The following is a 14,883-nucleotide window of genomic DNA, read 5'->3' as shown; positions in this document are numbered from 1 at the left end:
TGTCTTTATTGAAGATGAACTCATTTCTTCGATTCTTCTTTCTCGCAAGCGTCCATCGAGAAGAACGATACACAGTTAAAATTATCTTCGGTCGAGTATGTGTTTGTAATGTTTTTAAACAATATTGAGTAAACAATCGTTAAAAATGTTATATGCCAGTTCGTTAATTAATTCATGTTAACTGAATAAATATAGCCAAATTACTAGTTTAATTATAACGTTCGTTTATTACCAGTCACACGAAATATTAAGTATTATTGCGAATACTAATATCGTCTATTTACACTTTCTCCATCCTTTTAAAAGTTGTTTGTTAAGTAACTCCCTTTGATGTTTCTATGTACATCTTTATCATCATCATCATCATACTGATTTTACAACCCTATGTGGATCCTAGCATCCTCAAGAATTTCTCTTCAGTAGTCTCTATCAATCGCCGTCCCTCGCCAATCACGTATTTCTATAAATGTCATATCTTTGTCGATGTTATCAGGAAACCTTATTCTTAGTCTTCTTCTTCTTCTTCTTCTCTGACTAATATGTCTATCAATGCACGTTTTTCTAGCTGCGACATTTTGTTTCATTCGCATTACATGCCATACCCACCTCAGACGTTCTTAATATATTTTACGATATCTGGTTCCTGGTATATTCTAGTTCTTCTATTCTAATATGCGTAATATTCATTATTTCTAGATTTCATTTTCTGGATTCTATATTTTGTCCAATTTTTAAATTCCTCAAATTTTCTTACTCCGAAATTTTTTATAATTTGTTATTTTCTGTTACAGGTCAGTTATTTAGTTTATGCTTTGTGGATGACACCCTTCTTGTCAACAGCCAAGAAGACGTGATTGATCTCATACGGCTGGCTGAAAATGGGAGTAAAAACTTGGGTCTGGAGTTAAATATATCAAAGACGAAGATCATAATAGTGGATAATCAACACAACAACGATCCACATATATCCAAAATTGATCCAAGATTGCTATGGTGAAGAAGATGTCTAAAATATGAAAAGACTTGGGGTCTATTTGAAAAACCATAAAAATGAGAGATTATGATATTATGAGATATGAGATTAATCAAATTCTAAATATGTCCAGTACTGACATATGGATGCGAATGTTGCGAATTCTAAGGACCGACCACATAACAAATAATTCTATTGTAAGAGAACTAAAGATCAGTACGAGACTCTCTAGCAAAGTCCAACTAGAAAAATAAAATATTTTGGACATGTCACGAGGTCAGACATGGAAAATATGGGTAATCACGAGGAAGATCTCTGAGAAAACGGATTGATCAGACCACAGAAAGTTACAAGAGACCTATGCACGATGTAATAGAAATAACCAAAGACAGCGGTCTATGGTGATGAACAATATCAGATATCACGACGACCACTAAACTTCCTCCAGGGGGTCAAGACTGAAGATAAAGATATTATAGGTTATACGATACTACTATATATACGTCCGCTAGACTCTTAACTATACTGTTATATTAAATTTGTATATAGATTCAATGTTTGATCTTTTTAATATTTTATTTGACCTCTTACAGGTTCTCTAACTTCTCTTCATATTCTGTCAATCTCCATCCTTCTTGTAGATCTTGTCTTTCCATTTTTTGGTCTAATTCATTCATCCATTCATTCCATTTATCCAACATCCTGAAACTATTTAGCATGTCCATATCAGGTTAGTTTATTTCCTCTATATAATAGATTACTTATTAAATCTTAGTTTATATCCAAAGGTTTGTAATCTCTACATTCTTGATCCTGTCCTATCTTGTCATTCTACGATTTTCTCTTACAAATATTACCCTTATTTTATTTTTTTTTTCGTATTATTTTAAGTATTCTAAAACGTATACGAACCATACAGTATGTATGAGTTCAATTTTTTTTAGTCTTGTGTTTGTCTACAAGAGAATTCTACGCATATCCTAGACAGAATACATAATCAACCTGTCAATTCAAAAAAAGCTTAGTATAAAAGAAGCTATTGGTAGTAGAAAGAAAGGTAGAAGTCCGAAGACTAAGACGAAGATCTCCAACACGATGGGAAGACCAAATGAAGACTCTGGTGGGAAAACCGTAGATGAAGCTGCATCTGGTACAATGGATCTGTCGCCAATGGAGGCAGCGAGATATCAAAGATTTAGGGTGTTATCACGCTCTGAAAAGGGCTCAAGAAATGATGAGTATTTGTCTTGGTCTATTATTTATATACCATCAGTTGCTTTCTGTTTAGAGATTAAGAATACTAAATAGTTAATTGTCTGTTCTTATGATTTGTCTTTCTTTGTATCTAGTCTGTCTCGCATGAAGTTCTACTCAGTATAGAGCTCTCCTGCATAGTCTCAGACTGTGACGAAATACGTACATGCATACTAGTATTGTAGATGAGTAATTAATTTAAGTGGTAAAGCTGGTTTAAAATAAAAATATAATGATATAGCTACCAGATTTCATTAGACGATCTGGATCCAAAAATATTTTTTACTGAAGTATTAAATTGAAATGTTTTTTATCTGCTACCTCTTAATCTTTAATTTAAGTCAGTGGCTAATTAAGAGTTATATGTAGAGTTGATTTTTAAATGTTGTAGTACAAATCAAGTACTACTTTGTATGTAACTTTTAGCCCATATATCATAAAAATAGATATAGTTCCTATCTTCTTGCTTTTTAAAATATTAAGCGACAAATAGAAACAAACTTACAAGAGTCTGTTTATATTTGTCAAGTGCTGCTTCCAAGAAGATTATTTACTGTATCGCTCTTCAAGTCATTTTTACTCTGTTCTGATTATAGAAATTAAAATACTTGTGGAGTTCTGAATAAATATATACTAACGATTGGCACATTTTTTTAGTCCGCGTTAAAAAAATAATCCACTTAGCAGGATTTTGCATTAATTCTCGTTACAAAGGACTTTTTTCCGGCATCATTCTTGGTCTGGAGAGCAGGGAAAAGTTTGTGGTAAATCGCGGCATTGATACTTTGCTGGTACAAGGTCGGAACCATTTTATCAGAAACGAAACGTATAATAATAAATGTTAATTATAATGTACGGTAAAATAGTCTGAATTAAAGGGAAGTAAGTAGCAAACAGCAAAAAGAACAAAAACGAAAGAAAAAAAAGTTTTAGTTAGTGCAGATTAGTTCTTTTTTAATGATGGTGAAAGCATATTTCCTCGTTTTCCAAATTTTTACCTTAAAGCAGTTTCAATCACCACGCTAAATATTTTCTGATGGTGAAAAAGGAAATACACCTGTCATAATTTTTATTTTTTCCATATCTATTTAGTGTAGTTTAGTTAGTTTCGTGTTTTTTTGATGGGGTATGTCCCTTAATTTTTTAGTATGTTTAAATAACCTTTGTTTTTTATATCTAACGCTAAATTTATACGTAGTTTGTAAGAAGCGTAAATTCTCACAACTGCACATCATGATATGATAATGACAAAGGTAAATTTTAATTTTACTTTTTTTAAATAGCTTTTCTTATTGAGATTATCTTTAACACAAAAATGTTTATCAGTTTTTCTAGGTCATCGAGAGGAGTAAATATTTAACTTTAGATGAAGATGTAAAAAGGTATTAATTTGTAATTGACATTTGTTTGTAAGATGTAACCGATTATGTTCAGTTAAATTTATGTTTCATCTAGTAATAACTACAGCTTCTTGACGGAGGTTGACAATCATAATGGATATTTTTATTTTTGAACTTGCTCTCTAAACAAATCAATCGATCTGCATTGTTATCAATCACGTAGATTCTTCAACCAAGAATTCTGCCGCCGGCCAATAGATCTTGTTCCTTGAATCTTTCCCTGTATTATGAGTCTCAAAATTTCACATTTTGGTCCTCTCATCACGTATTTATTTACGTAGGTATTCCAGTTTTCTTATTTGTGTAGTGGTGATTAGTTTTGTTTCTTTACCAACTCTCTCCAGTACATCTTTTTTTGTAAGTCTATCAGTCCATGATATTTTTAATACTCAGCACCATATCAGTGGCGTAGTATAAAATATGATTTTTTTCTGAATTTGGTGAATAATTTCAAAAAAAGTCCACGCGTGCATCTTCTAAAACTTCGCCGCACCAATCCCTGACATGCATGCTGCGTGGTTGGTTATTTGTGCTGTAGATGATATAGGGTGCGTATAATGTTTTGTATGTTTTCCAAATAAGGGCATGGGAATTTGTTACCTAGTGGATTAAATTGAGGAAATAAGCAAAAATGTAATGATACGAGACCGTAAAGATTACATAAAAGATGTGACAAAAGACGAATCTGACGCTTAAAAAGATATAAAGCATATATCTTTACTATACATTTTTCTCTTTTAAAATGTTTGCCAAAAATAATATTAAATTTTTCATATTTTTTGTTATTTTATTTAATATCTTCGTTACTAAATCAGTCCACAACTTTTCCGAGGTATGTTAAGTGTGATAGTGCACATATTAAATGTTGCTAACGTTTTTGCAGTGTAAGAGGCCATCGACCCAAGCGCGCGAAGAAACAAGAAGCAAAAGAACTTGCACATGTGAAGAAGTGCAAGGAATAGCTACAGCTACTAGACTGGCGATCGGAACTAGACCACTGGAACATAGAGTTGATGTTGACGTCACAGTTACATGTTACCTAGATTAGAATCGAGTCGGTCAACGAACTTTTCGCAGAAATCGAGATTCTGAAGAAGATGATACGAAGAGGAGAATTTCACCCCGGCCTTGTGTCATAGATATACTTATCTGAGATTGATGTAGTGATCGCAGTAGATGATATTGTGAATGTTAAAGGCATTTCATGGAATATGTAATAGTTTTTATTAGAAATTTAAAGATGTATTATTACTTTTTAAAAAACAATAAATAGATTTATTGCTTTCATTTGTTTACATTATAGCATTAATACAGTTTTTACTTTTTATTGTTTATTTATTTCTACAAAAAGTAAGATTTCCTAATTATGTTTTTCTTTATTTATATATTGTTTTGTCCGTTTATGGATTTAGTTAACTGCTATACGGACCTTGTTCTCGACACTTCACTAGTCGTTCCTACTGCTTGGATAGCCGTATCATCATCAAAGGTGACAACTGCGTTGTCTTCCAGTACTGGTACATCACACGTGTATAGTAGGTATAGAACCGAACCCAACACACTTTATAAGTTTAAAAAACGGTCTCGAACAGGTTTGCAGGTCTCGAACAGGCCTCGAACAGGTCTTGAACAGGTCTTGATCAGGTCTCGAACAGATCTCGAACAGGTCTCGAACAGGTGTCGAACAGGTCTTGAACAGCTCTCAAACAGGTCTTAAACAAGTCTTGATCAAGTCTCGAACAGGTCTTGATCAGGTCTCGAACAGGTCTGGTGACGTCAAATAGAAATAAAATACCTGGGAATTACACTGTCCAGCTACGGAGACCTTGAAAAAGAAGTGAGAGATCATGTACAAAAAGCAAATAGACTAGCAGTATGCCTTAATAACACTATATGGCGAAACAAACACATTAACACTAAAAGAAAGTCAAGAATTTATAAAGCCAGTGTAAGATCGATAATGACATATGTCTCAGAAATAAGACCCGACACAGCCACAACGCAAAGGCTACTGGAAACAGCAGAGATGAGAGTATTGAGAAAAACTACAGGAAATACACTGAGAGATCGAAAGAGAAGTGAAAACGTTAGAAGAAAATGTAAAGTACAGTGTATAAATAAATGGACACAAAAATAGAAAAAAAGAATTTAATAACCACATAAGCAGAATGGAAGACATTAGAAGAAGATTAGAAGACATTAGAAGCAGAAGACATTATCGAACAGAAGACATTATCGAACATATTACAAGGCAAAAATGGAGATGGGCAGGACATCTGCAGGTTGCAAGAATGAAAGACGACAGTTGGACAAAAAAATTGCTTGAGTGGAGACCACGGGCTGACAAGCGAAGCCGAGGAAGACCCCCAACGCGATGGACCGACGACCTCAAAAGAATCGTGACCAATTGGATAGCAGAGGCGCAGAACAGAAGCAGATGGAAAAGTCTAGAGGGGGCCTATGTTCAACAATGGACAACTCAGGGCTGATTGATGATGATGATGATGATAAGCAGAATGGAGGAGACCCGTGTCGTCAAAATAACAAAAGATAAGTCACCAATCGGCAGAAGAAGTATCGGACGACCGCGCAAAAGATGGAGTGACAACCTTCCATAGAGGTATTAATCCGCCAATGAGCAAGCAGAATTGCTTATAAAGAAGAAGAAGAAAAAGAAAATTGATATTCTCAAGAAAATTCAGCTTCGTCCAGTTTTTAGAGACCAAATCTCCGACACCTGGACTATATCTTCTGAAAAGTAATATAAAAAATGTATTGTTATATCCATTTGTAGTACTTTTTAGTTTAAAATAATCTACTAGATCCTACGCTCTTATAGGGCATAAGGAATGCAAGAAGAAAAAGAATTATCTACTAAAAATGTCCATTTATCGAAAACACTTTTAATGAATTTATCGGTTTTTTATCCCGAAGACCCCAAAACAGTTAAACAAGTACAAACAATTTTGACCACGCTTCCTATCTACCTGTAATCAATTCAAAGAACAGTTTAAAAAGCCCTTTCGATCCCTTAACCTAATTTAAAAAGAAACACTCATCTGAAATCGTTTCTTCAGCTGGTGCTGTCTTATGTCTATACAATCTGCCGCTGTTTCCACCTGTCGTACCTTTTTCTATCTCGGTCGATGTTAATGAGTACTAGCTACATCGCAGCCCTTTCGTGTTTGGCTCTTTTGTGCGGGTCGATTATAAAAAAAGGGTTCAGATTTTTTATAACAGTGCCCATTAGGAAGTGGATAGAGGTCCGTTAGGATGATCTATGAATACCAGTGCCGGGTCGATGACGAAGTTTTATTTTTAGTTAAAAAACAAAAAACAGTAAATTTGTATCTTACAAGAGAGAAAAATTACTTTGGGAAGTCGAAAATAAACAGCTTATTATCTGTCAAAATAAGCAGCTTATTTATAAATCTCAACAGGCCTTGAAGGCATCGGACTTTCAGTTTACACTTTCCATAACAATTATTACTATTTACATTTTGTTTTAATTACATAAATTACATATAATATTTCTTATAGTCTTTCCATACATTTCTTAATTACTTGCATCTACTGATTTCTGTCCAATGTTTTTTCTTTCCAATTCTCAATATTACTTTTTTGTAAGTCTTCATATGGTGCCGTTCTATCTCTGTCTTGGTCTACCTTTTCTGTTTTTTTTGTATTTGGTTTCGTTAGAGTTTCATTTTCAGCATTCATTCTTTTCCTCTTCTTTCAATGTGTCCTAAAATATCGTATTCTCCCTGCTTTGATTACCATCGTTATTTTTGGTTCATTATATAATTCTTATTATAAGTTCTTTATTGTTACTTCTTCTTCATTGATCATCTATTTTTACACCTCCATATATATCTCTTTGTGTATTGTAGACATCCTTGATATGGCCCACTTTTCTGGCATTTTTTCTGTTTCCCATGTGCTTTTTATCAGTTCATGCATCTCTTTATATACCATTCCCCTCCTGCTTTTATCATTTAAGCCAATATCCTGTTTTTTCTAGGCTTTTATTGTTTTTTAATCACGTTATTACATTTTCTACTTCTTCCTCCGTAGATATTTCTATTTATTGGCGTTTCGATTTCCACTCCTCAAATTGTATAACTAAGTGATTATTAGGTTATGTCTTTCAAAATTGACGGTTGACCACCGCTCCAATCAAAACGTACCTAGACATTAAAAATGGAATCATTAAATCATCATATGATAGAGTCCAAAGCATCTGCTTTAATAAAAATGCATTTCAGGAAGAAAAAAAGTGAAAACAAAGGATTTGACTAAAAATGACTACAGATCGTCAGTTATAAACAAGGAATTTCACAAGATTGAAGAAAGGAAATTGACAAAACGCCACGAGCAATCCACAAACATTCACAAGAAAGGACTCAGAGATTTTAATAATACCATATATAAAGGGATTATCAGGAAAATTTAAAAAAGGATAAAAAACAAATACAACATCCAACATCACAACAACATTCAAAACAACCAACACACTGAGATCTATCCTATCCTGCCGAAAACCAAACCAAACCGAACAAAAACTAACAGCACACAAAAAAGATAAAACACTAAAATACCCTGTGAATGCAATTTCTACGTGGGACAAACCGCAAGACCACTAAGTGTTAGGATAAATGAGCATGAAATGTACATCAAGAACAGAGACTTAGACAAATTCTAGATATGCACAACAAGCACAGAGTACAATAATAATAATATTAGGCAAGATGCATAAGTAATCATGCAAGAAACATAGATAAAAAAGAGAAAAGTCAAAGAAGCAGCTCTCGTCCTACTTAACGAAGAAAACTGTGTAAAAAACCCATCAGCAAAATATAACAGGCTGTGGTTGTCAATAGTAAAAGGAGAAGTAACAATAACAAGAATATATCAACAATAGCGGAATAATAGGAATCGGAGAAATACCACTTACAATTTATACACAATACGTATACAACACACAATACACAAACACAAATATACGTTACACAACCACAACTACGATATCCAATACACAGACATGTAATAAAAAAAATACACAAAACAGATTTTTTCAATCATGCATGCTGTTGGCTACAGGATCAAAGCCAAGCATGTCAACCATCAATTTTGAAAAGACGTAAACTAATAACAACTTGGTTGTTCATGTTTCAACTTTCTACCATCCTTGAGCTGTATACATACTGGCGAGCTATACGCCATCTATCAAGCTCTCGTTATATTAACTCCAGTAATATATCAAATGCTCTTATAATTACCGATTCCCTTAGTTCTATCAATACCATTAACCAACTGTACACGAAGCATCCAATTGCTCCCCTAATCAAAAAAGAACTAGCTACCATTCAAAACCATTGTACAATTCCTATGGGTTTTCACACATTGGCCTTCAAGGAAATGGAGAAGCGGATCGTATAGCCCAACAAGCCAGGAACAGTGAAACCGCGAGTGAAGTGAGAGATGTAGTTCTTAACGATTTAAAATCATTTATTAAAGTGAAAGTCGAAAATCTGGAAAACCAGTGGGACAGTTCAACTTCAAAACTTCGCGAAGTGAAAACGTTTGTAAAACCGTGGAAATCTCAAATTCCCCACAGAACTCACCAAGTTATTGTTACTCGTCTTCGTCTAGGACATACCCGACTTACCCACGGACACATAATTGGTCACACTAGTCCCACTTTATGTAAAAACTGTAATATCCCACTAAGTGTTAAGCATGTACTTGTAGAGTGCCCAAGATACCAGTTGCAGAGACAGAACAACCACATCATCGGATCAACAAATGAAATCTTAGGAGAAAATTGTAAAATTGAACATTTGGTAAAATTTCTTAAATATATCAATGTATTTAACAAAATCTAACATTTGTAAATAAATTATCTTATGTACATGTATACCGTGATGAGTACCTTAAGAACCGGCAAAATAACGCAAAAGATGTATGTATGTACAGCGTTAACAGGCCTTTTAGGCCCATTGCTGGATGGATAATTTCCATCGTTTTCTATTCTTAGCTAACAGCTTCCAATCTCTGATTCCCATCTCTCTGACATCTTCCATCACTGCATCTCTCCATTTCTTCTTGGTCTTCCTCTCTTTTTTTTGCCCTCAGGTACTCTCCAAGCAATATTCTTGACTAGTCTATTACCTTGCATTCTTTCTAGATGGCCGAGCCATTCTAGTCTACGTTTTTTCACCACATTTGTTATTGTAGGGTTAGCATACAACTGATACACTTCTGCATTAGTTCGTCTTCTCCATTCTCCTTCTACTACTTTTCCACCAAATATTCTGCGAAGTATCTTTCTTTCCCATGCTTCCAATGTGTTCTGTACGGTTTTGTTCATAGTCCATGTCTCGGCAGCGTATAGCATTGTGGGTCTAATTATAGTTTTGTATACTCTTATTTTTGTATTACGAGATATATCTTTGGCCTTAATTATTTTGCTCATGGCTCTAGCACACCTGTTACTCTTGGTCAGTCTCAGGTTGATTTCAGTTTCTTCTTTACATGTCTGATCAATAAGAGTACCTAAGTACATATATTCATCCACCTTCTCGAATTCTACAACTGATCCATTCTCCACCTCCAGTTTAAAGGATCCCCTGGTGCTTATTCATTTTTTGCTCGAGATCTCCATGTACTTCGATTTATTAATATTAACTTTCAGTCCCATTTTAGAGCTTTCCCGAATCAGTCTTTTTGTTATATTTGATAGTTCTTTTCCATTTCTTGCAATGAGAACTACATCATCAGCGTATGCTAAGCATTGGTGCTCCTTGTATAAAATAGTACCGGACCTATTTATCCCACTAATCCTTACAATTTTTTCTAGAACTATATTGAATAGCAATGTAGATAACGGGTCTCCTTGGCGAACACCTTTTTTCACTTCGAATTCTTCTGAGACTGTACCGTTGCATCTCACAGCACAAATGGTTTGTCTAATTGTCATTTTTACCAATTTTATTATTTTTTCTGGCACTTGGAATTCTTTTAGTGTTTCTATTAACTTGTTTCTGTTTATTGTATCGTAGGCAGCTTTGTAATCAATAAAAAGTACTTGTGCTGAAATGTTGTATTCATAGCAATTGGTCAGGATTTGTTTTAGCATAAAAATTTGATCGGTTGTTGATCTTCCTTTCCGAAATCCTCCCTGGTATTCTCCTAGATTCTTCTCTATATATATTTCTAATCGTTTTTTAATTAGTATGGCGAGTACTTTATACATTACTTCTAATAAGGATATTCCTCTATAGTTTGTGCATTCAGTTCTATATCCCTTTTTGTGTATAGGAATTATAATCGACTTATTCCATTCTTGAGGCATTTCTTCGGCATCCCATACTTCTAGTATTAGCTCACCAAGTTTGTTTATTAAGACCTCTCCTCCATATTTTATGTTCTCTGCCACAATGCCGCTCTCCCCGGGACTTTTTTGGTTTTTCATATCTTTTATTATTTCTTCAATTTCTTCTCTTGTGGGCTTTGGTATTTCTTCTATTACTATTTGAGGTCTAGGAACATAACAATTTTCTTCAGTAGTCACTTCGTCATTTAGTATCTCTTCGAAATATTCTTTCCACCTTTCACATATTTGGTCTTCATCCACTATCAGGTTTCCTTGCTTATCTTTTACATTCATCGTTCTTCCCTGGTACCCAGTTTTAATGTATTTTTTACTTCTTTATAAAAAATTTTTATTTCATTTTTCTTGTAATTTTCTTCAATGCGCTTAATTTTATTCTCCATATACTTTCGTTTCCGCTCCCTTAGGATTCTCTTTACTTTTTTTCGTTGTACGGCATACCTTTCTAGGTCGTCTTGTTTTTGCGAACGTAAACTTTTTAATCTCAAATCTGATCTTTTTTTTAACTCTGTTCTGCATTCGTCATTGAATCAGTGGTTTTTTCTAAATCTTTTTGCTCTTGGTATGTTCTTCGACGTAGCTTCCTTTATAGTGTTTGTCATTTTCAAGAACTTTTGTTGTATGTTACTCACAGTAGTACTATCTTGTTTAGCGTAGGTTTCTTGTATATCCTTTTGATAGTCCTGCTTTACCTCAAATTTTCGCAGTTTTTTCAAAGTTAAATTTACGTTGCACTTTCTTTTTCCGTTTATGCCTTTTAATTATTGCTTCTCTCATATTAATTCTAACCAAAAAATGATTTGAGTCTACGTCAGCCCCTCTGCACGTTTTCACATTTGTTATTAAATTCGCAAACTTCTCTTGTATTAAGATGTGGTCTATTTGATTAGTTCCATTTGACCCAGGAATTTTCCACGTTCCTTTATATATATCTAACGCAAAAGATAGAAAACATAATACGTTGTGAAATAAAAAGAGATGAAAGTAGTAGAGGTGGGAAACTATCGATAGAAACCTCTAATTTACATTACATTATATTAGGACTATCGATAGTTTCCCACCTTTAGACGTTAGCTTATGAGCTAGTGGACTTCAGTCATAATATTACAAGTTTGACGTCGAACATTAACATTTTTTAAATTTCGCATAAGGTAAAAACTGATTGAAGGCAATAAAGCAAATGTAAGTAACCAGTTTAATTAGTAGTAATTTGATAATTAATTCTGTGTTGACGAATACAGAATAACAAGCTATGATAATTCTGTATTGAGAAGACTGTTTGCGACGTCTCAAATCATAGTTTATTATTAATCAATACTTTAATTTTGGATAAAAAAATACTCCTACTGTTTTTACTTACATTACGTAATACGTATTACTATGACTGAAGTCAACCAGCTCATAAGCTAACGTCTAAAGGTGGGAAATTTTTTATAATTCTAATGTAATGTAAAGTAAATTATAGGTTTATATCGATAATTTCTCACCTCTACTACTTTCATCTCTTTTTATTTCACAACGTATTATGTTTTCTATCTTTTGCGTTATTTTGTTGGTTCTTAAGGCACTCATCCCTGTATATGTCGCTAATAACCTCAGAGGTTGATGCGACTATTATGTAAAATAAAAAAAATGTTTTAACTTTCTGAAAAAACAATTAAGTAAAGTCGCAAATAAAAAGTAGTTATATTTTGTTTCTAATTTATAAAGTTTGAGAAATAAATAATACATAAAATAAGTCATTATAAATTCATAAATCAGATTAATATAAAAAAGCAAATAGTGCAAAAAATAAAAGTTATTTTTAATTTTCATACAATTGTTTGTCTTTTTATTGTTTACTGTGATTATTTTCGTTTCTCTTTTAAATATTTCTAGCTCATTTGTCATCACCACTATTATGCTTGCAAGATGTGATAAGGTTTAAGTCCTAAGAAACCACACAATAGCCTTTCAAAATACTAAAAATCTGTGGCACATACCCCAAAACTCCCGTTTTATTGTCGCAGTCACGACCATGACTAATAACATTAAGGACGCAGGTCCTTCCAAGAGATTTTGTAAAAAATGTAGGTCAATTTATACCAAACACCATCTGTTCCCAACTTGTGGCATGGATTGGATGTGTATGTTTATCAAAGGTATATTTAAGAAAGATGGGATGTTATCGGTGCATACCGTTAGGTCGTGCCGGATGAAAAAATAATTGGATATGTTGAAATAATGAGTGCTGCGCTTTTAGGGTGTCGTTTAAATTTTCTGGTATATAAATTATTTGGACGTATCGACAAACAACTGTCATTTGTTTTATTACTTTTTTATAGGTAGCCAGAAAGAGTTTCTATTGTATTATTTATATCATTAAGTTAAAATATTCACTGAACAGGTGCATATATCGCACCCTCAGTGCAAGACTGCAGTAAGTCAGAATAAGTAAGTTTCGAGATAAAGACGATTTTGTTTATTTTCGTGCTAATATCGGTGAAATAAGACATAAGTTTTAGGAAAAATTAACATTTAATTATGATTTTGCATGCTTTTTAGCCTATATTACATTAACCAAAAATAGAAATTTAAATAAAATAATACTAATGCTAAAAAAATTAGGAATTTCAAAGTTACAACACTTTTGCACGGAGAAAATTGTTAATCACTACACATTTAGTATTAGAATTTTAAAGTTACAACACTTTTGCACGGGGAAAATTGTAAAAAGTGTAGACACATTTTATGTTAGTTGTTGTCCTTTTCTCGTGTATAAGATACGTATATACACTTTAAGATAACTATTTTCCTTTCATAAGAAAAAATACTTTTTGGCTGTAAATAATTAGTCTTAATTTATGTGTTTTTAATCCAATCTAATAAATAAATGGTCAAACGACATCGCACACATTTTATGGAAAATATACTGTCACACAAAGGACATAAAACTTACATGAATAGATTGGTCTCGTAAATCTTTGTTTATTGTCTCGGCCGTTAATGGATTACGTAGACACGCTGTATATTAAAATTAAACACCACAGATATAGATATTAAAATAACAAATATCTTACTTTTTTGTGCCTTTCATTGCTTGTTATCAAAACCATTGCAATGTTCCTTGCAAAACTGTTGTAACTCTGTCACATTAGAATTACAACAGTTTTGCACGTAACTTATATACAAAAACGTAAAATAGTTAAACTGTTGTTGTTGTAATATTTAGCCGGTTAAGCATTTGAAAGTTACTAAAGTTTTACAGGGTATAGATATGCATGTTTACAATCGAATTCCATGATTACTTCATTTTCATAAAATTTTGAGTTACTACAGTCTTACACTGAGGGTGCGATATGTTCAAAAGAGTACGGACAGACAATATTACTTAAGTGTACAATATTATAGTGATTAAAAAACACAAAAAGCAAACATAAAAAACATAAGTACATTTTTTTTTTCTGTTTTTTATGGCTTCGTAAAGGCGATTCGCCAGCACTATGTGTTGGCGACCGTGATATAATCTGGTTCTAAACCATATCAGGGCCGCTGACATTTACGTAAGGTGGTAGTAGTTTTTTCTGAATTTTTAAATTTGAGATTAGGTAGTTATAAACACATATTGTAAACAAATGGTAATGGAAGGGTTACATATTACACAATAAACAGGACGCCACAAAGGAGAAACTGAAAGGCAAAAACATTGAATTAAAGTTGAGCATCGTAAATTACAAATTAATTTTATTATAGTCAAGAAACTGTAAGATTTCACTGACTGACTTTTCATTAGGGGATATTAAGATTGTGTCTATTGAGATTGGTGTTTGGAATTTCATTGAAATAAAAATTGAATATACCTAAATCCATGTCAGGAATAACAT

At 33.1% G+C, this 14,883-nt stretch overlaps 1 protein-coding gene across 1 annotated transcript in view; it reads right to left on the bottom strand.

Annotated features, from left to right (window-relative positions):
• The window catches only part of EMC4 (ER membrane protein complex subunit 4), a 359,992-nt gene that overhangs the window by 255,734 nt on the left and 89,375 nt on the right, over positions 1 to 14,883 (bottom strand). The window lies entirely within an intron of this gene.

This window comes from Diabrotica undecimpunctata, chromosome 7, assembly GCF_040954645.1.
Source record: "Diabrotica undecimpunctata isolate CICGRU chromosome 7, icDiaUnde3, whole genome shotgun sequence".
NCBI classification, from domain to species: Eukaryota; Metazoa; Arthropoda; class Insecta; order Coleoptera; family Chrysomelidae; genus Diabrotica; species Diabrotica undecimpunctata.
This window is presented reverse-complemented; position numbering and strand designations above follow the sequence as displayed.